We start from the raw sequence: 19,868 nt of genomic DNA on the forward strand, positions 1-19,868 counted from the left end.
TTACTGACATGTCTTTATTCTGGCCAGTCAACAGGGTTGACTATGCAGCAGCCAGGAGAGTCGTGGCCAGGACCCTAAGGTTCTTCACCTCAGCACATGGTAAGCTAGTCACACCTGCCTTTTTCACTTTATTGGAGTGCACTGTCAGAAAACACCAGGTCATAATGAGCAATCACATGTGAATCATTCACCTGTCCTGTACATTGTCATTAGTATTGTTGTTACTGTTTATTTTTTTTTTTTATTTCATTGTCTTTTCCACTAAATCATTCTTATCTCAACCTATGATCTTTACTTTTTTGTGCCTTCATTCTTCTCTTGATCCTGCTACAGGGGAAGGCAGGCACAGTGAGAGAGCAGCACATTGTCTGGTGTGTTTTGAATAGGAACACTGAATTGGGAAATTAGGAATTCCTAAACCACAACACATATGGAAACACATTTCAATAGTCAGAGGCTTAGTATCAGTGTATCAGGTTGCACGCAGTTAGGAACTGATGTCAGCCAGAAAAAGAAGCTCAAAGAATATATACCTCTTCGGATATAAAATGCTGTAAAACTGGTAACAATGGACAAAGAGAAAGCTTAGTTACTCATTCTTTAACGGCAACCTCTTTTCCAACCCTTCTTGACTGGCTGGACTGCAGAATGTGGACTGGAAAATTCCCTCCCACAAGACCAGTTTCATGATCATCTGAGGAACCTGAATATGCATAAATTTTTGGAGTCTGATGAATGCATATCAGAGTTCTGAGGGAACTGACTGATGTAGTTGACAAGCCAATCTCCCTGATATCCACAGAGTCATGGAAGTCATGGGAAGTCCCTGGTGAGTGGAAAAGGGAAACACTGCATCCATCTTTTAAAAAGTTAGAAAGGAGAACCTTGGGCATTACCAAACTGCCAGCACTACCTCTGTGCCTGGGAAGGTCCTGGAACAGATCATCCTACTAGCTATGCTGAGGCACAGAGAGACGAGGAAGATGATTTGGGATAGCCAGCAGGGCTTCACTAAGGGCAACTCTTGCCTGACCAACCCAGTGGCCTTCTGTGATGGAGGGATTACAGCAGTGGACAAGGGAAAGGTGACAGATATAATTTATCTGGACTTCTGTAAAGACTCTGACACAGTTCGCCACAATGTCTTTCTCTCTAATTTGACAAGGATTCAGCAGGTGGACTGTTTGATGGGCAAGGAATTGGCCTGACAGCCACATCTAGAGGGTAGTGGTCAATAGCTCAGAGTCCTGATGGACATCAGTGACAAGTGGTGACCCACAGGAGTCTGTATTGGCACCAGTACTAGTCAATATCTTCCTTTATGACATACACAAAAGGATTCAGTGCACTCTCAGCAAATTTGTAGAGGACACTGTCACAGACATTTTTTCACAGAAATCCTTTCTTTGGGGTTGTGTATCTTCTGGGAAGCAGAGGGGCCCCAGAAGAAGAATGTAAACAATTGTTATCAGCTGCTGTGAAATGCAATAGGATGCAACTGTGATTGGTTCATGTTCCCATGTTTATAATTAAAGGCCAATCACAGGAGCAAGCTGGGGACAGATTCCCTGGACACAACTTTGTTATAGATTCTTTTCTGGCTTCCTATCCTTAGCTTAAGCAGCATCTGTGACCTCTCTCTTTATTCTTATTAGTATAGTCATAATGTATTATATATTATATATCATATATCAATAAATCCAGCCTTCTGATCAAGAAACAAGATTCTCATCCGTCTCTCTCACCACCCCAGCGACCCACTCAGGTCGCTGTAATAGAACACCAAGTTGAGTGATGTTGTTATTACACCTGAAAGATGGGATGTCATCCAGAGGGACCTGGACAAGCTTGAGAATTGGGCCTATGGGAATATCCCACTTATTTTTCCCCTTTCCCACTTGGCACAAGTGCAACTTGCTGCACTAAGTGCAAATGCAAGGAGACCAAGAGCAAGATTCTGTACCTGGGTCAGGACAACCCCTTAAAACACAGGCTGAGGGATGAGCAGATGCAGAGCAGCCCAGCCCAGAAGGACTTGGGGGTGCTGGTGGGTGAGAGGCTGGACATGACCCAGCCATGGACACTCCCAGTCCAGAGAGCCAAACATGTCCTGGAGTGCATCAAAAATAATGGTCAGCAGTTGAGGGAGAGGATTCTTCACTTCTATTCCACTCGCATGAGAAGCCAGCCTGGAGTGCTGCATCCTCCTCTACATTCCTCAGCACAGGAAATACATGGACCTGTTGGAGCTTGTCTAGAGAAGGACGACCAGGAAGATTAAAGGGATGGAAAACCTCTCTTTTGAGAAAAGACTGGGAGAATTTGGATTATTTAGCCTGGAGGAGGGAAGACTTTGGAGTAACTGTAATGGTCCAGTACCTGAAGGAAGGCTGCAAGAAAGATGGAGACAGCATGTAATGATAAGACGAGGGGGGATGGATTCAAACTGAAAGAGATGGTTTAGATTAGATATTCTAAAGATACTCTTTACTGTGAGTGTGGTGAGGCACTGGAACATGCTGTCCAGAGAAGCTGTGGATTTCCTATCCCTGCTCAAGAGCAGGCTGGATGGGGGTCTGAGCAACCCAGTCCAGTGAAAGGCATCCCTGTCCTGGAACTGGATGATCTTTAAGGTCCTGTCCAACCCATCCATTCTCTGTGCGAAACACAGCATGACTTACAAGATGGTGTTCCTTACAGTGGTTGAGTACTAACATAGGGAACTAATTACCCACTAAATCTCTAATGCAAGTACACAAACAAATCTTGATAAAAGAGGTGGAACTATACTTTCTTGCTGAGAGTCACTAGTGGGGATACAGTCATTACAATATACTGGCTCTCATAAACTGTAGCTAGATTACCAAGAGAGGAAAGTCAGTTATTTAAACTTTCTGTGAGGTTTTATTAGAGAACACATTTATTACACTGTTTATAAGCTTAGGGGGGAAAAAATAAACAGTTGAAGAAAACCCTTCTTGACCATCTACTTATCAGTTAAAGAGCAATCCTCCTCTTCCTATGCGTTTTCAAGCTCATGGCTATAATTTTTCCTCAGATGCTACTGTGATCATTTTTTCAAAGCATTGTGTCCTTCAGCTGGAGCTATTTATTATCTGTCCTTATCTGTTATAATATTGAGGACAAAGGGGAAATTATTCTCCCCTCTGTATTTTTCCCTTGCAACTTTGCAACTGTCCCTTTTCTCTTTCACCCCCTTTCAGCTACCTTTTCTCTTTCACCCCCTTCACATCCCTCTGTAGTACATAGCATACAAAGGAATAATTTATTCTGAGCCAGGAAAACACCCTCATGTCCTCTGGAAAATGCACGGCATGGACTAAAAAGAACTATGCATAGGTACATCCAGAGCAAATGTACCTACCTTCTCACATTATTAGCCATCTCAGTAAGACGGGCCCTTTCAAATACCAAAAAGTATTGGCTCAAAACTGGTCAGAGACCAGTATCATTCTATTTACATAGTCTTCTGTATGTTAGGATGTTTATACAAAATGTTTTCTTTGTTACTCATAAAGCTGCAGCTATTGCTTGTTTATCTTTGCCAGCACTTAAAATGAGGCAAAAATAGTTCCTAACCTATCTGGAACTAACAGCTGATAGCAGCTGAGTCAAAACCCCATTAAAACAGTGTAATTAAAACAGCGACCTTATTCTCTGTGGAAAGGTTCGTCCTTCTAAAACACATTCACTACTAATTTACAGGAACTGTTTACCTCAAAAAATAAAAGGTTCACCTCTGCTTACAGGAGAAAAAAAGCCAGTGACAAGGACTTCACCCCTCACAGTAACTGCAGACCAGCAGTCACTCTGCAGGGTCTAATTCATTTTAATGGACCAATTCATAGAGGTGTGTTTTGGTAGAAAGGCTGTTGCAGAAGCTGAATTGTTGTGAGACAGTGAAGTTGCAACTGGACACTTGACCTCTGTTGGAACTAGATGGCCATAATCAACAGAGAGTCTGAATAGACTGTGAAAGCACTCCTTTTCCTTGACTCGTTTCTCACCTGCCTGTCTCACAGGTTAAGTCAACCGTTCTTTATTGAGACACTGATTTATTAAACACTGGGTTGGAAAAGTTCATTTTATCCACATATTGCTTTTATCCACATATAGCTTTTACCCACATGTTGCACTAAGTGGCAAGGTATCGTGGGGTTTTCTATGGTAAAACCAAGCAGAGGACAAACTTGGGTGGGAGATGGGAGCTGTCCATCATAACACCTCAGAATTAATCTCTTCAGAAGGAGCAAAGCCACAAATCCTGATCAGATTACAGGGTGACTAAGGCTTTAGAAATATGTATCAGGACAAATGTGAAATGCTTTTTGACATCTACAGCTCTGAAAACGTCACCTAGCAATCTTCACAGGGCTGTTGCTTTATCCTATATCCTTGTCTAAAAAATGGGCATAAAGTATCAAGCATGATGGCAGAATATGTATTTGCCAAAATTCAGACACCGTCATTTTCCTAATGATGAGATATTGCCCAGGAAGGAAAACTGGCTAAAGCTATGCTTAACTGATACTAACTATAGGTTCTTCAGGATACCTACTCATGCATGGCAAGAATTTATCACAGAAGAAGCAACTACTAATAATGATTTTGATTTCTAAAAATACATATTCAAATTCATACACAGTAGTTTCTTTCTTCCAACATCAGATTAGGCTTGTAGAGGAAAACTTAAAACTATCATCTATTATTCACAGTTGGTAAACTACATTTGGATAGAGAAAAATCTCAGTCATACCCTTCTTTCTAACTTCTTAGCTTCAACTAGGAACACAGCTGTTTTTCCTCCCATACTTAGGCTATTCACAGGGAATCACTGTTATCATTTTGTTCATTCTCAGAAACCACAGTGAAGTTAGACAGGACCTCTAGAGGTCACCTTTTCTGACTGCTCTGCTCAAAGCAGTCATATGGTTCTGTACACCCAGCAGCACCCCTCCGCTTCCAATTTACCCATCATTTTTTCATTCAGCACTGCTTCTTTCTCATCCCATACTTACACATGATCATTAAGGACAAGCTTTTGTCATACTTGTGAGGATTACCTCACCCACTCATATGGTAGTAAGTGAAAAGCTAAAAACTATTTCTTACCCAAGAAACAGGCACCCTTGCTTTCATTAAGGACAAGTCCTGTCCACAAAAGCACTCACGACCTGCATTCGCAAGATCTTACTTCATAACTACACTGAGTTTGCCACTTAAAGTCATCTTGACTTAAGTAACATCTACGTCTAAATCATGCTGCAGATCATCAGCACACCTTTCTTAGATGATGCATGGTTATAATATTTATCAGTCTTTTGAGTTATTAGTGAGATAGGCCACAAAACAAAGGCTATTCGGTAACATATGATAATTAACGTACAGCACTTTCCAGAGGAAAACGGATTCAGGAACACAAAAAGAAGGCAATGTCATTTACAAGAGAATTATATATGGAGAAACTAGTTCTCCGTGCATATTTATGGAAGCAAATAATCTTATCCCTAGCCATTTACACCTCCCAAGAGGTTATCAGCCAGACCTTAATCAATATCCTTAAAAAGCAACATACCGGGAAGTCAAACTGATCTTGTCTTCTTTGTAATGATTAGCTCAGAAACAGAGCGGGCCATTCAGGATACTTTTTTTTTTTTTCTTTTTAGCTATTCTAAGATTTTCCCTTCAGAAGCAGCTACACATTAATTTAAGGAAATACTTTTAGATAATATAATAAATAAATAAATAAAATAATCTCAAAATTTTAAAAAGAACACTTTTTTTTCTAATAAGCATTTCAGTACTTGGCAAAGTGATATGAGAGTTTGCAACCAGAGAAACTTGTATTAGTGGCAAAGGAAAATTTTTTTTTTTGGCTTCACTCCTTCCTGCTCTTTAGGCTTTTATTAGGAGGAGGGGGAATTAAAAAGTCCCTTTGAACACAATGGCCTTTGCATCTCTTCCTCAACCAGCAGGTTATGTCAACCTTGTCCCTGTTTTTATAAATAAGGAAATCACAGGAATCTCTGTAACTAGAATTTTCCTTCTACATTATAAACCACAATTCTTTCTGTCCCCAGGGATGTACTATCAGTTCAAAATACAATAGCCTGCAAAATATTCTGAATGTCATCATTCCGGCGTTCTGTGCCTTCACTAGAACACATTACCAGGCCCCTCCCCTACAAAGAAATTCTCTCTGATTCTTCCTATTGCAGGCCCCATCTCAACACCAAGACCCATCTTCTTATCAAGTGAAATTAATAATCTGCCACTTCTCTGGGCCAGCTGAGGTGAGAAGGAGCACTTCTCTGTAAGAGCATTCTTTTTCTGCCAGCATTTGGGTTTGGGTGCCCTATTGCTGTGAGCTATCCCTACACACATGGAGCAGAAAAACTGCCTTTCCAGACACTTATGTGCAATTTCTGTTCTTAGAAAAAAGATAACACCTTTCCTTAATCTTGCAGAAACTTTATTCATTTAAATGTATTTATAAATAGGGCTATTAAAATCAAACACAGTCCTCATGTGTATAATGATATTGAGCATTTGGAGCATTTGGATGCTCTTAAGCATTTGGAGGATTAACTGGCAAAATACTACAATATTAGGGATGATACTCACCATATGGTTTTATTTAAATGATATAACACTAATGCCAAATATTATTGCTAGTAAAAGCATCTGCCTAAGTATCTGCATGGATTTTTTTTATTTTATCATTTATATTATCATTTATTTTATTTTATTATATAAATTCACCTAAAAGTAGGCAGACTGGTCTCTAGCATCTATTTCAGCGATTCTTTTTTAAATAGTAGGAGTACTCAGAAGCCATGAAACAGAGTCTCTTCAGCCAGGAGTTGAAAATATATAGGTTGGAAAAGAAGATAACTACCTTGTAATGTCCATAGTCTGTATTATTTTTTATTTATTGTTATTCATGTTGTTGTTACAAATATACACATACTTCATATGTCAACTCTCCAGTAAAACTGGAGAGGTTTAGTGCTGTGCCCTAAATGCCCTTGCTCCCTTCAGCTATTGATATCTCCAACTCTTGTTTGCACGTCTGCCACAGATGCTACCACAGCCATCCTTGATAGCTACAGTGATCTCGTGACCACTTGTGTTTGTTTCCACTTGACCTCTGAACCCTGAGCAGGCATTTGATGACTGGGTTTTTTCCTTTTTACTTTTTTTTCCTTCTTGGCTTAAGGGGGAAATAATGGGGGAAATTTATGATTTTCAATACCTCTAGAAGTGTCACCAACCTAAGTATGGAGGACCACTGAAGGCAACTAAGTTTCAAAATTAGGATGCCTTTTGGGAGCTCCTGGTGTTTAATGCTGAAGGAGTTTCATCTCCATCACCTGCACTTGCGCCACAAGGTACCACAGACTACCCAATCTTCAAAAAAGTGTTTAAGGATATATGAGCTAAAATCAACACTGAATTCTGGATGGAAGGCCTTCCACAGATAAAAAGTGCTTTTCAAATCAGCAACTTCATTGAAAGAACAGTTTTCAGCCTTTCTGCACTTATCTCAGCATCTGAGATAGATCAATCAATTCATAAATACCTTGAGAAGCATACAATAAAAAAAAAAAAACCAAAACAAACAAAAAAAAATAAAGACAAGGCAAGGTCTTCTTTAAAAAGAAAGGTAGTGGAGCACAAGAGAAGTATTCTTAGATCTGATGACTCTGTGGTCTGCCATACTTTGGCAGATTAACTGTACCAAACTCTTCTACAGCTCCTCCCTGTTTACCAGTATTATCTGTCTTCTCTGCAGTGGGTAGAATACAGCCTGTGATAAGTCAAAATTGCGTTGGCTTTATTACAGTAGAGTTTCAAGTTCTCTGAACATTGCTGGGAGTAGTGTTAATGCTGGCCAACTTGTGTGTGCACAGTATTCTGTAGAACAAGACCTGAGTCTTGAGTCTGAAAGAGTCCAACATAGTTTTGAGACTACACATACAGCCAGTATTAGTCTCTGTTAACGGCTCTCCTGATTTCACATGGCACCTGGCTGTCCTAAAGCACAGCTCTGTGTATACTTTCCTCTGCTGTTTTACGTGAGTTATTAAATTATTAATGCTTTGGTTTCTTCAATTTGCTTAACAACCTGGCTCACTTGGGCCTTTTTTATTTCAGATAATCACTGTGGGAGATCTGCTGCACTCTAATGAGTATTACTGGCAGGATTATATGGGGGAAAATATGAGTGAAATATTTCCTACCAATGCTGCAAATAATTTCTTAGGAAATAAGCTCACTCACACTGTGCTTTGGAATCATCAAGTCATTTATCTCTCAAGTTTTTAAATAATTCAGAGGAAACTTGACATTTGGATAGCAACTGAACACATTTTTTATGTTATCAGGAAAAGATTAAATTAGAGGAACATGCTGTGATTGAAAGAGCAACAGAAATTGTGGCAATGTTCACCCTATACAACTATATTTTGCTAACTGAGCACAGCTTGTAAGTGGGGTAGTGTTTCTCTGTGATGCTTGAGGAGTGGGAGAGAACTGCAAAGTGGGAACTTGCTCTTCCCTACCTTGTTTTGCTTCTAGTAACAATCTCTTATTGTTCTACACCAGCAGGGAATTATCCTTCCTGCTAATCTGGTTTGTTTAGCTGTCACCAGTCTAGCCAAAAGTGCAGATTTGACAGTGAGAGTTTGAGGTCTGGGATCCAAGATAGATTGTGTTTCAGAGCACATATGCATGCATGCATGTGATTGCTGGGTCCTGGGGAATATGTGGGCAGGGCAATGTGATGGATCACAGTGGGTGTTCCCCTGAAGGCCTGGGTCCCCAGAGATCCAATAAATGTAGCTACAGCACAGAATAAATACAAGAGGAAAGGGACAATCTGCTGCAAGGCTGGAGAAGGCAGTCCTGACACCTGGACATGAGCCCAGATGTTTGGGGAGTTTGAAATGTTCCTTCCTGCTCTCTCAAGAGTACAGTCTCAGCCAGCTGGCTCCTACATAAACAAACATAGACAGTGACACTTTCAAGCTATTAATTAGTCCAACTTTCAGTGTAGTTAATTTCCGAAATTAGTGTCTTTCTGTATCATGGAGCTTAATCATGAACGCTTTGATGAATTAAGGTCTTTTTTTAGTTTTCTTCTTTAGCTACTTCGTGGAAGAGACATTTATGAATAGGATCTGACATTAGCCTCTTTCATACACAAATAAATAATGTTTGCATTGTTTACACTCCCCAGCTAAGAGAAAACATATCTTTTTATTAACCTACTCATTATAACTCAGGTAAAAATAGCTATGAACACTATAAAATTAAAAACAGATATGCAAGAGCTGAACTTGGTTTCCACACATTTTTATGTGCATATTTCTTTTTGTCCAGTACTGCAGCATAATGCTTTACTGACAGTTTTCATTAATCAGTTCCTATTTTAGATGTAAATTAAACAGTCTCACAAACAAGAGTCCTCTTTATCACTGCAGCCTTCACATCTTGATTTTTAGACAATTTTTCACAGGGTTATTCATTAATTAGGTCTTTAATTATGGATTAATTAGCAGCTGAATTACAATATTCCTTATACTTTCTCAACTCTTGTAACACTAATATGTTTGCCATCAAGCATGATAGATGTTACATATGCAAGGGGATTTATTACAGATGTATTCCCCTAGCACTTCAGTGAGCTGACTAATTATTCTTCCATTGACAATGAAGCTAATGAAACACTGGACTGATGTCTCTGACAAAAATCCATTCTTTTTCTTTTTTTTCCTGGATATTGCTGAGGAGAGGTCTAATTCTCTTAAGACTGAGAGAGGGATGATGTATTTGAAATGGGCATGTATTTTGAAGTTGTTTCTTATCAAAGGAAAAACAGCTCAAACGTGTATTATGTATTGGTGAAGGTGTTGAACCTATGCATGTAGCTGTAGCCAGCAGGTGTAAACAATTTTCTTGGACTGTATACAACAGAATCCTGGGAAACTGAAAACATGTTTTAAGAACTGATTAGAGAGATCCCCCTTCACTTCTCATACATAGACCCATGGCAAATAAATTTGCATTCTTTGTCACTGAACAAAACACTGAGGCTTTCATATACTATTAGATTATCTTAATTTAACCATAACATTACACTCTTAGGTTTCTAAAACTTGTTTTACGTCCATTGTGGTTTTTAACACAATGTTTCATTGACTTCTTATTTGTCTTAAGGTTCCTGAACAATTTCCGAGAATTGAGGTTACTCTTAATTACCTTTCATGTACCCTTAGAGGGTACAGCCTCTGACACTATCTCTGTGAATGACAACATCATAAATGTTATTTTAGACTCTCTGTCCTAACTGACACTAATTAAAAACTCTCAAAATATATAATTTTCTTTTCTCCCTGGGGGGGGCATTTTGAATGTATTGATCTAAGAATTCAATCCTGTCACCTGTCTCTACTACAGAAGGAAAACAAAAACCTATGTCTGACCTACAGCAGTCCTATTTCCACTGTTAGAGACAAGATCATTACCTGTATAATGAGTGAAATGGTCACAGCCAATTGCAAAGATGTTAAATTTTGTGATTTAAGATGGTAGATAATATAGATAAGCTAGAGATCATACTGCTTTCAACTACTCCTGCAGTCAACTTATTTTAGCTCTAATGGCCTAAACCTCACCACTCAGTCATGAGGCGGCATCTGTATTTTATCAGTTCCCTCACCCCAGCTGTCTCTTTAGTCTTTCCCTCATCTGTGGAGAGGAGACACAGGTGACCTTGACAGCTGGACACCTTCAGAATAACTCTCCACTTTTACCTTCTATCTGAGGAGAGCAAAGTGGGTGAAACTCTTTGGTATGATCTACCTCTTTGCTTAATGAGCATTATCATCCATCCATGATCCTTGAAACTGTGCTCAATTAACTGCTGTTCAGAGGAAGAGAGCTGGTCAGTACCTCTTAACCTACAGAAAGTAATATGTCAATGATAGCACATAAATGCTTGTGGTAGCAACAACACCAATAATGACAATATTTGACTTTAAATGATAGGCTGTGTTCTCAAAAGATGTAGCAGGCTGTATTTCCTATGCCAGTTAGATTAACTGTAAGTAGCCTTCAGAAACTGAAGTTCTATAACTCTTTTTAAATTCCACTGTAAATTCTGTCAGACAGCAAAGATAAATGACTGACCTCTCAAACAATTTTTTTTCTTGAAAATCATTCTCCCACCAGCATATGTCCTTGAGATAAAATAGCAATGGTTTATTATAACTGAGTCACAGAGTAGAACTTGAAAGGTTTCCTAAATTATAAAGTTTGGATTTGTCATAAGCATAAATCTATTTACAGGAACTATGCAGGGGGTGTATCTCACTCTCTTTAAAGATACCCACCAAACATACTGCTCTCTGTTTCAACTGCTTTTCCCATATACATTAGTTTTCAAAGATCCGCAGCCAAACCAGAGCAACCTGATAGCTACTTCTCACTTTTCCTGCCATTTTCCACCTTGACCCCACACATCTGAAGAAACACAATAATCAGCAAAACTGTCACTTACCTACTACTAAAGAACACAAGTGTCCAGAGCTCCTGAGTGCTGTGCAGTTATTCAATGTGGGACACTGAGGTTGTTTATAGCATAGCACAGCTCATGGCCAGCCAGATCTGTCTGAACCCTGCAGCGTGACTAGCCTTCCAGATGTACTAATATGCTATATTTGTAACGTGATAACATGATCTGTGGTCTTACAGCAGAGACACGGGCAGGATAAAGTGTCTGGACTGCATGAGTCAACACAGGATGGAAACAACAGTGCTAGGACAGCATCTCATTTGCTTCAAGGGAAGTGTGACAGAGCTAATATTACTCATATTCATGTATATTTGTCCGAAAAGGGCAAGGAGAATAAAAGAAAAATGCACATACAGTCTGAATTCCTCTAGTATGCCTTTTCCTTATTCCTCTAGCTACCTTTTCCTTTCCATGTCCATTCGATTCTCAAATAAATATACACATGGATACACAGACTATTACCATGCAGTTTGCATGACTGATTGATTTACAGCAAAATCTACTTTTTCTTGCTGATGGTGGCTCACGTTTTTTAGGACAACATTTGTCACTTGTATTCCTGCTTATTGTTAGAAGGGCAGGGCTGTGGGCAGCCAGAGATCATCTTGCTGCAGAATCAGCATTGCCAGGGCAGGGGCTGATGAGCTCAAGGAGCTGATGTGAGCCATGGGCAAAAGGAATAGGTCCTGGGGATGCAAGACGGAAGATGGACATGGACACAGAAGCCCATCAGGACCTTCATGGCCCTCCCTGACATTTCAGCATGAATGTTTGACATTTTCTGATTGTACCTTTAATGAAATAAGCCCATTCATTTCTAATTAGAAAATGATGAGAGGGAGGGAGGGAGAGAGGGAGGGAAGGAAGGAGGGAGGAAGGAAGGAAGGAAGGAAGGAAGGAAGGAAGGAAGGAAGGAAGGAAGGAAGGAAGGCTATTTAAAGGTTTTCATCAGAAATATTTTCAAAAACTGCTTTAAATTTTTTTCTTTGAAATTCAGCTTTTCAATTTAAATAGTTTCATATTTTTAAGGGGTTTTTTTTTAACCGAACTTTTTCAACAATTTCTGCTCATTTTTCATCCCTGCCAGTAACAATAATCGTTAACTACATCATCTGGGTTTGGCTTAAGCTTCAGATACTAGTTTTACATTGCTGTGCTTTCAGTGGCCTTGCTGAAATCACATCTATCGGGATGGGAAAGTCATGATCTGTGAGCTTAAATGTTCAATTTTGTCTTCAAGTCTGAACGAGATAGTATCAGGATTCACTTTGATCTTTTTTGATGCAGTGTGTTTCAAGGTATGGTGACATGCCTGAAGGATCCTGCATCACATATCCTCACTCTTCAGTCATCTTAGTCTTCACAAATATCAGTAAAAAATAGTATGATCACCACTTCCAATTTTTCTAATGCATTTTTATTTTCTGATAAAACTACCCACCAATTTGCATAGTTTTTGCCATATGTCTGTATGGATTTCCTGCCGTAGTGAGCATTATCAGACTTCAGCTACAAGAGCTGATGAAGAAATCAGTGAGGGAGACAATACTTTGGAGCAGGAAAAGTGCATCCCTTCTATATTCAGTAGCATGGTGTGTAATTCTCCTTTTGTGCACACTGCCTCAGAAAACATGGGGCTATATTTTGTTTAGAATGTGAAAACATTAAATAATAATTAATTAGCAATTATATTAAGAAAATACTGACCTCCATCTCACTCTTTCAGGATCCATCCCTTGCTGTACAGGTGTTGATTTTGGCAAAAGAAGGTAAGATTGTTCTTTAAGTGTTTAAATACTGAAATGTGTTTCAGTAACAGAAAGCTGAGTTTGCAGTTAATTCCCTGGCCTTAGCCAAGGATTCATAGATCAGCTAACCTTCCAACTACAATCATAGCTTACCCATGACAGGGAGAGGCTTGAGATATTTGCTGTAAAGGGAATGAGAAAAGAGTAGTCATGAAGTAGTCATCACCTATATTAAAAAAATAAAAAAAAACAAAAAAAGGCTATCCTATTAAAGAAAATGCACTAAGGATGGAAAAACAACTGAGGAATGGTATGAAAGATTTAGAGGAGTATTAAAAAGTGACTGACTGCGAAGAGAGAGAGAGGGGGGAGAGGGATAGAATCTATAATACTATAGTTTAGTTGTGGATCTCAGTGTACTTGACAAAAAATATGAAGGAAAAGGAAAACTGCAAGTTAGTACATAAGTGCTGGCATAGTATGAAAATAGCACAAGCAAGGGAGTAGTAGAGACAGCCCACTGCTCTGCCAGTGAACAGACAGAAGGCTTGCTTGCTAACAACAAAACCCATTGGCAGGCTTGAATCTATTTTAAGGCATGCTAGAGTGACAGAAGCTAGTTTGTTCAAAGGTGTTTGCCTACTGCATCCTGCCTCCCACTTCATCATCAGCAGTATTCATCTGTCAGAGACAAGCTGACCTTGGCTCAAACACAGCCTTGCATGCCTGCCATAGTGTTCCCACAGGAACTGCTCCTCATCTAGGTGATCCACTAGACTGACCAGCATCTATGTACTCATATGACACTGCAGTCTAATGAATCATCCTCCTGGATGAGGACCATTGCCTGGGAAGTGGTACAAAAACAGTCATTTCATAAAGGGGCCTGGTCCATTTCGGCTGCTGGAGTTCATCCGTTTCATAAATTGGAGCTATTGTGAAATACAGTAGTAGCCAGCACTGGACTCCCTGACAACCAAGTCTTGGAAGCAGCTTGCAAATCTGCCCAAGCTATTGTAGTTTGAAGCCAGCTGCTCCAGAAAAGCTGCTGTATTGCTTCCAGTGATAAATTCACTCTGAAAGCAAAACAGCCCTGCTCATGAATCCGTGTACCATCCTAGGATAGCAAATCCTCTATCCACGAAACTGACAAATCCACCACTCAGATAATCCAACTGATATAAATGAGAATTGACCATAAACAAACACACCAAGAGATATTATCTTTTTCCACTTGTGCATTAGCTGTACCAAACCCTCCCCACTTAACTCAATCTCTTCTTTGTAGAAAACCCGCAATGTAAAGGCAACAAAGATACTAGCAACATAATCTGCTGTACAAATAATTGCTGCATAGGCATATCTACACTCATTTTTCTGGTCTGTCTTCCCTGTTCATTCTAAGGATAACAATATGCAATCAAATTAAGGTCAGTAGAAAACTCTAAACATTAAGGTCAGTGTCTGGGTAACGCAGGCTGCAGCCAAGACTTAGCATCTCATGCAGACAAGGCACCTTCATACCAGCACTTCAGACCTAAAAGACTGACAACAGAGTGGTTCTAGCATAGCTGTAATCAAAGCATCTACTAAAAGGAAACACTTGACAAGTAACAGCTTTTTAGGGACATATTGCCCATAAATACACAACAAAGTAAAATCCATGCAAAGACTTAGACAAAGTCAGGCAGAAGAAAGACTAGAACTTGCTACAGTAATTTATCATGTACCAAACAAAACTGTTCAGCAAAAATAAAACATTGTGCCTGTTGCTTTGTTTTCATATTATCCATATGATAATATGTCTTTCAGTCTTGAGCTGTCAGAGCTGCTGAGTAAATGTAATAATACTGCAGAATCTGTAAGTCACATTTAGAAATCACTTCAGCAGGTCAGATTCTTATACCTGTAACCTTTCAGTATTAAGGGGTCAGTCCTTTCTGATGCAATCTCAGTATGGACCAAAGAAAGACCCAATTTATAGCTCCTGACAAAGCTACAGCCTAGAGAGGACTGTTCTGAAATGTGCCTGGAACATTAGTATGACGAGTTGAGTCTCAGGCAATGTTCATAATTCTGGGCTCTGAGTTCTTTTCTCTGTTTTGCTGTCCTACCTGTTCTGTGAGACCTTTTGTGCCGATTTAACTCTGTTGTCACACAGATGCTTCAGCAGGCTTGGCTTGTGGTTCATGTTGTATTTTTTTGTTGAGATTGTACAGCTCTTCTGAGAACAAACCCTTCCTCTGCTGCTCTTTAGAGACTTCATTGGAGACTCTGTTGACTTAATACAGAAGTTCTCAAAATTGGAGCTCCCAAGCGATCTGGGAATCAGCAACTCTCGAAGAACAACAAGACAATCTGTCCCCAGAATTTCATAAATGCCTTAAAAATAATTTCAACTCATTAAGACTGTTTGTCCAGAGGTAAGTCAACTTCCAGTAAATGTGCAAGGACATTCAAATCATTACAGGAAGCATGTCTAAGAATTCATGAAGGATTGCACAGGCACTGTGAGGAAGAAATGTAGCGCTTAAAATAGAGACTTGTACAAGACACTACAGACTTTGAGTAGACAACAAGGCTGTGACTGATTGAGGTCCTCCCAGGAGGTTGTTAACAAGGTTATAAAGATTCCTAAGATAAGAACATATAAGAACTTACATTAGAATTGACATAAGATCAGCCCTCTGCATGAGTGATGTACACATTTGTAAGTGGAAGCAGAGTTTACTCAACCACAGATTCCTTTTAGAGCTACTTACACTTGTACCTGATTTGAACTGAATCACCTCATTTAAGAAACATTTTCTGAACTAAATAATGGGCATGTCATCTATTGATCTCTCTCATTACATTTAATTGTGCAACAAATTAAAGATACAAGAGCCCACCAAGAGAGCCCACTGGTGTGAATGAACAGAAATTAGATGCGTGTTACGTTTGATTGACCAGTAATTGTTGAGAACAGGAGGTTTTTTGGAAGGAGCCAGGCTTAGGAGACAGCCTCATTAGATGTGTCATTAAAGGGAGCCAACCATAGCTATCCCTCCACCCCGGCCAAGTCAGTGAAATAGCACATGCACATATTTGGGTGTGCATATCTTCATCAAGGTGCAACAGGGCACTATCAAAACTCCTAGTTTTCTAGGGACAATTAAACCTGGAAGAATGAGAGGAAATATAGGAAAATTCAGTTTGACCTTTGCTGGCCATGAGGTCAGGAGGAAACAGACCACTGGGCTACCAAATTAAGCACCCTGTCTTGGCAGCTCTAGTGGGTTAATCCTGTCTGGATTCCAGGCACACACGAAAATTTCTCTATCACTCCCCCTTTGCAAATGGACAGGGGAGTGAAAATAAAAGAAAGGTTCCTGGGTTGAGATAAGGACAAGGAGAGACCACTCACAAATACCATCGTGGGCAAAACAGGCATTAACTGGGGATATTAACTGAATTTATTAGTAACAAATTCAGAGCAGGAAAATGAGAAGTAAAATAAATCTTAAAAACACCTTTTTCCTACCTCTCCTCCTTGCCAGCTCTACCTCCTCCGCCCTGGCAGCACAAGGAAACGGGAAATAGGGATTACAGCCAGTTCATCACAGTTGCTTCTCCCACTGCTCAGGGAGAGTAGTCCTTCCCCTTTTATGGTGTGGGGACCCTACCACAGGAGTTCTCCACAAACTTTTCCAATTCATGTCCATCCCATGGGCAACAGTCCTCCATAAACTGCTCCGTCATGGGTCATTCTTCCATGGGTGAAGTCCTTCAAGGAGAGGATTTTCTTGTGTGTGTTTCCCATGGATTTACAAGCCCTACCAGGAAGCCTGCTCCAGTCTGGGCTGCTCTTTTGATGAGTCTGCAGGTCCCTGCCAGGAGCCTACTCCAGCACAGACTCCCCATGGCATCACAGCCTCTTCCCAGGCACCCGCCTGCTCCAGCATGGGGCTCATCCTCCAAGTGGATCTCTGAATCCCTGTGGATCTCCGTGGGCTGCAGGGGCGCAGCAGCTTCACTGTAGTTTACACTATGAGCTGCAGGGGAATCAGCTCCAGTGCCTGAAGCACCTCCTTCCCCTCTTTCTCCAGTGACCTTGGCTATCTGCAGAGTCATTCCTCTCACATGTTCTCATTCTGCTCTTCTCTGGCCACAATTACATCAGTGCAGTAACCTTTTTGTCTAATAATCTGTTGTCCCAGAGGTGTTACCACCATTTCTAACTGGCCCAGCCTTGGCCAATGGCACATCCATCTTTGGAGCTGCCAGGGATTAGCTCTGCCAGACACAGAGGAAGCTTTTAGCAGCTTGTCACAGAAGCCACCCTTGTAGCACCCCCTACTACCAAAACCTGGCCACACAAATTCAATACAGTAGCCTATTTGTGTCTCTCTCAAGCAACTCTCTACCTCGTAAGAGCCAAAGCACACCGTGGACACACACAGATTTATGGCTCTTGCCCCCTTGCTTTCCCCTGTGGTGCAATAAAGAAAACAAAGAAAGGTTCCTATTCTGAGCTGGCTAGGAAGCAGTGCAGACCCTGTTGTCACACTCCTCCTGCAGACTTGCTGCTGTACAAAACCACAGCAGAAGGTGGTGTTTTTAAGAAGAAACAAATGGTGCCATCTATTGTCCAAATTAAAGGGACATCCACTTCCTTGCACTTGCAGCATTGAACCCTGAGGTTCTTCTGCCTTGAACTACACTGCTGCTATGGAGAGATGAACATAAATACCTGCTTTTTGCTTTATTCCTGCATGCCACATGGAGCCTCAGAGATAAATGGGAGTCTATTTTACGGAGTGGAGGTATGTGCAAGAATATGTTACTAGAACACAGAGTAACCCTCTAGCATGACTGCCTCATCCCAGCAGTCCCACTGTTGAGCCATTCATATACAATATGCAGTTCAAAGGGCTCCCCATGCCTACTACTAGGCTACAGAAAGAAATTTTCCTGGGTGTAGCCATACTAGCTACAGATAGAAAAGACAGAGAGGAGAAGCTGTCTCTGTCTACTAATCCAGTGGTTTCTGTTTATAATTCATGACCTACTGCTAATAAACTAAATGGTTCACCAATAAACTATACTATATTTACTTCTTCTTTTTTTCTCTTTTTTCCTTTTTCTCCTTTTTTTTTATTCTTTGCAGCCCACATGCTTTGTAGGTATTCCTTAACCATCTCATGCTTGGAAATAATTGTTGCAAGCCAACACAAAAAGAAAATAATAGAAAATACAATAGAACTGACCTTTTCAGAGCCCCTGACATAAAGGGAATGAGGTTAAATTGGATTAAATGTAGGAAAAGAAGCCCCAAAGAACTAAACAAAAAAAGCAAGAAACAAAAGATCAGTGAGAACTCATGAAGGTGCCATGAATCAGACCAGTGAGTGAGGAAAATCTGTGACATCAGACAACAGATTTGGCCTGCAGTGCCAGGTGCTTACTCCTGTCTTTACAGAGAAGAAGGAGTAATCTGACCTCATATCACCATTCTGACGCATCAGATGACACTGGGGTAAAGGCTCAGAGAGGCTTTGGGATTCTGACTCATGACCAAGGATTGTCAGCCATGATAATTAAATGCCCTTGCATTGCCCACTGCCCGCTCCCTACCAGCTGTGTTGAAGTAAAAGCAGACTGTAAAGGCATGTTTACCAACAGTATTTTGGCAAACAGCAGAAATGCCAGGTAGTTTTAATGTTTTGCTGACTCAGGAGGCACTTCTTGGAGGGCACAGGAGCCAGAAGAAAGAGTTGACCAAAATAAGGTGCAACCCAGGCGACTCAAAGAAAAAATTTGCCTTGAGAGGTTTTAAAACTTGTTTCTTGCTCATGTGCTGCCAGACACCTTTTCTGCCCCTTTCTCCACAATATTTTTGAGCTTTTTCAAAATTCTTATCATAACTTCGCAGTGGAAGACAGAGCCATGAGGCAACGGAGTTTTGGTCCATACCTACACCTACTTCAAGCAGAGAAAGTATAAATATGAACATGATCTCCTTCAAGAGGAGCAACTTTCAGATAAACACAGCAAAAAAAATCGCTAAGTGAGTTCTCAACATAGTGCCATGCTAGTGATTATCAACTAAATTTAGATTGCACTGGAATGACCTAATAAGTATTAAAAGAGTTCAAGTGAATTTCTTATGCTTGGAGCCCATGTGAGTAAATTTCCTGTTTCAAAGTGACACAAAAAGCTAGTTCAAACTAGAGCAATAAAGCTCAATCTAGGGCAGTAACAAAAAGTTTGTGTTCACTGCAGACCTTGTGCCATCAGAGTTAAGCTAATTTTGTAGTGCTTCTCTCTGTAATTTATTTCATTATCTATATTATGAAAAGAGCTGAGAGAAATTACACTGGATGAAAGTTCACCCTCAAAACACACCATTATAATTTTTCAGTTGTAAAGACTGTGGGAAGAGCCCTTAAAGAAAGAGAAATAACTTCATTGTGCCAGTTTGATGGGTTGTTAATGGTTTTCATTTATATAGAATACAAGTTTTTTACTTAATAGAAGAG

Source organism: Melozone crissalis, unplaced genomic scaffold (assembly GCF_028551555.1).
Source record: "Melozone crissalis strain CALT ecotype California unplaced genomic scaffold, PUWL_Pcris_2 ptg000005l_1, whole genome shotgun sequence".
Taxonomy (NCBI): domain Eukaryota; kingdom Metazoa; phylum Chordata; class Aves; order Passeriformes; family Passerellidae; genus Melozone; species Melozone crissalis.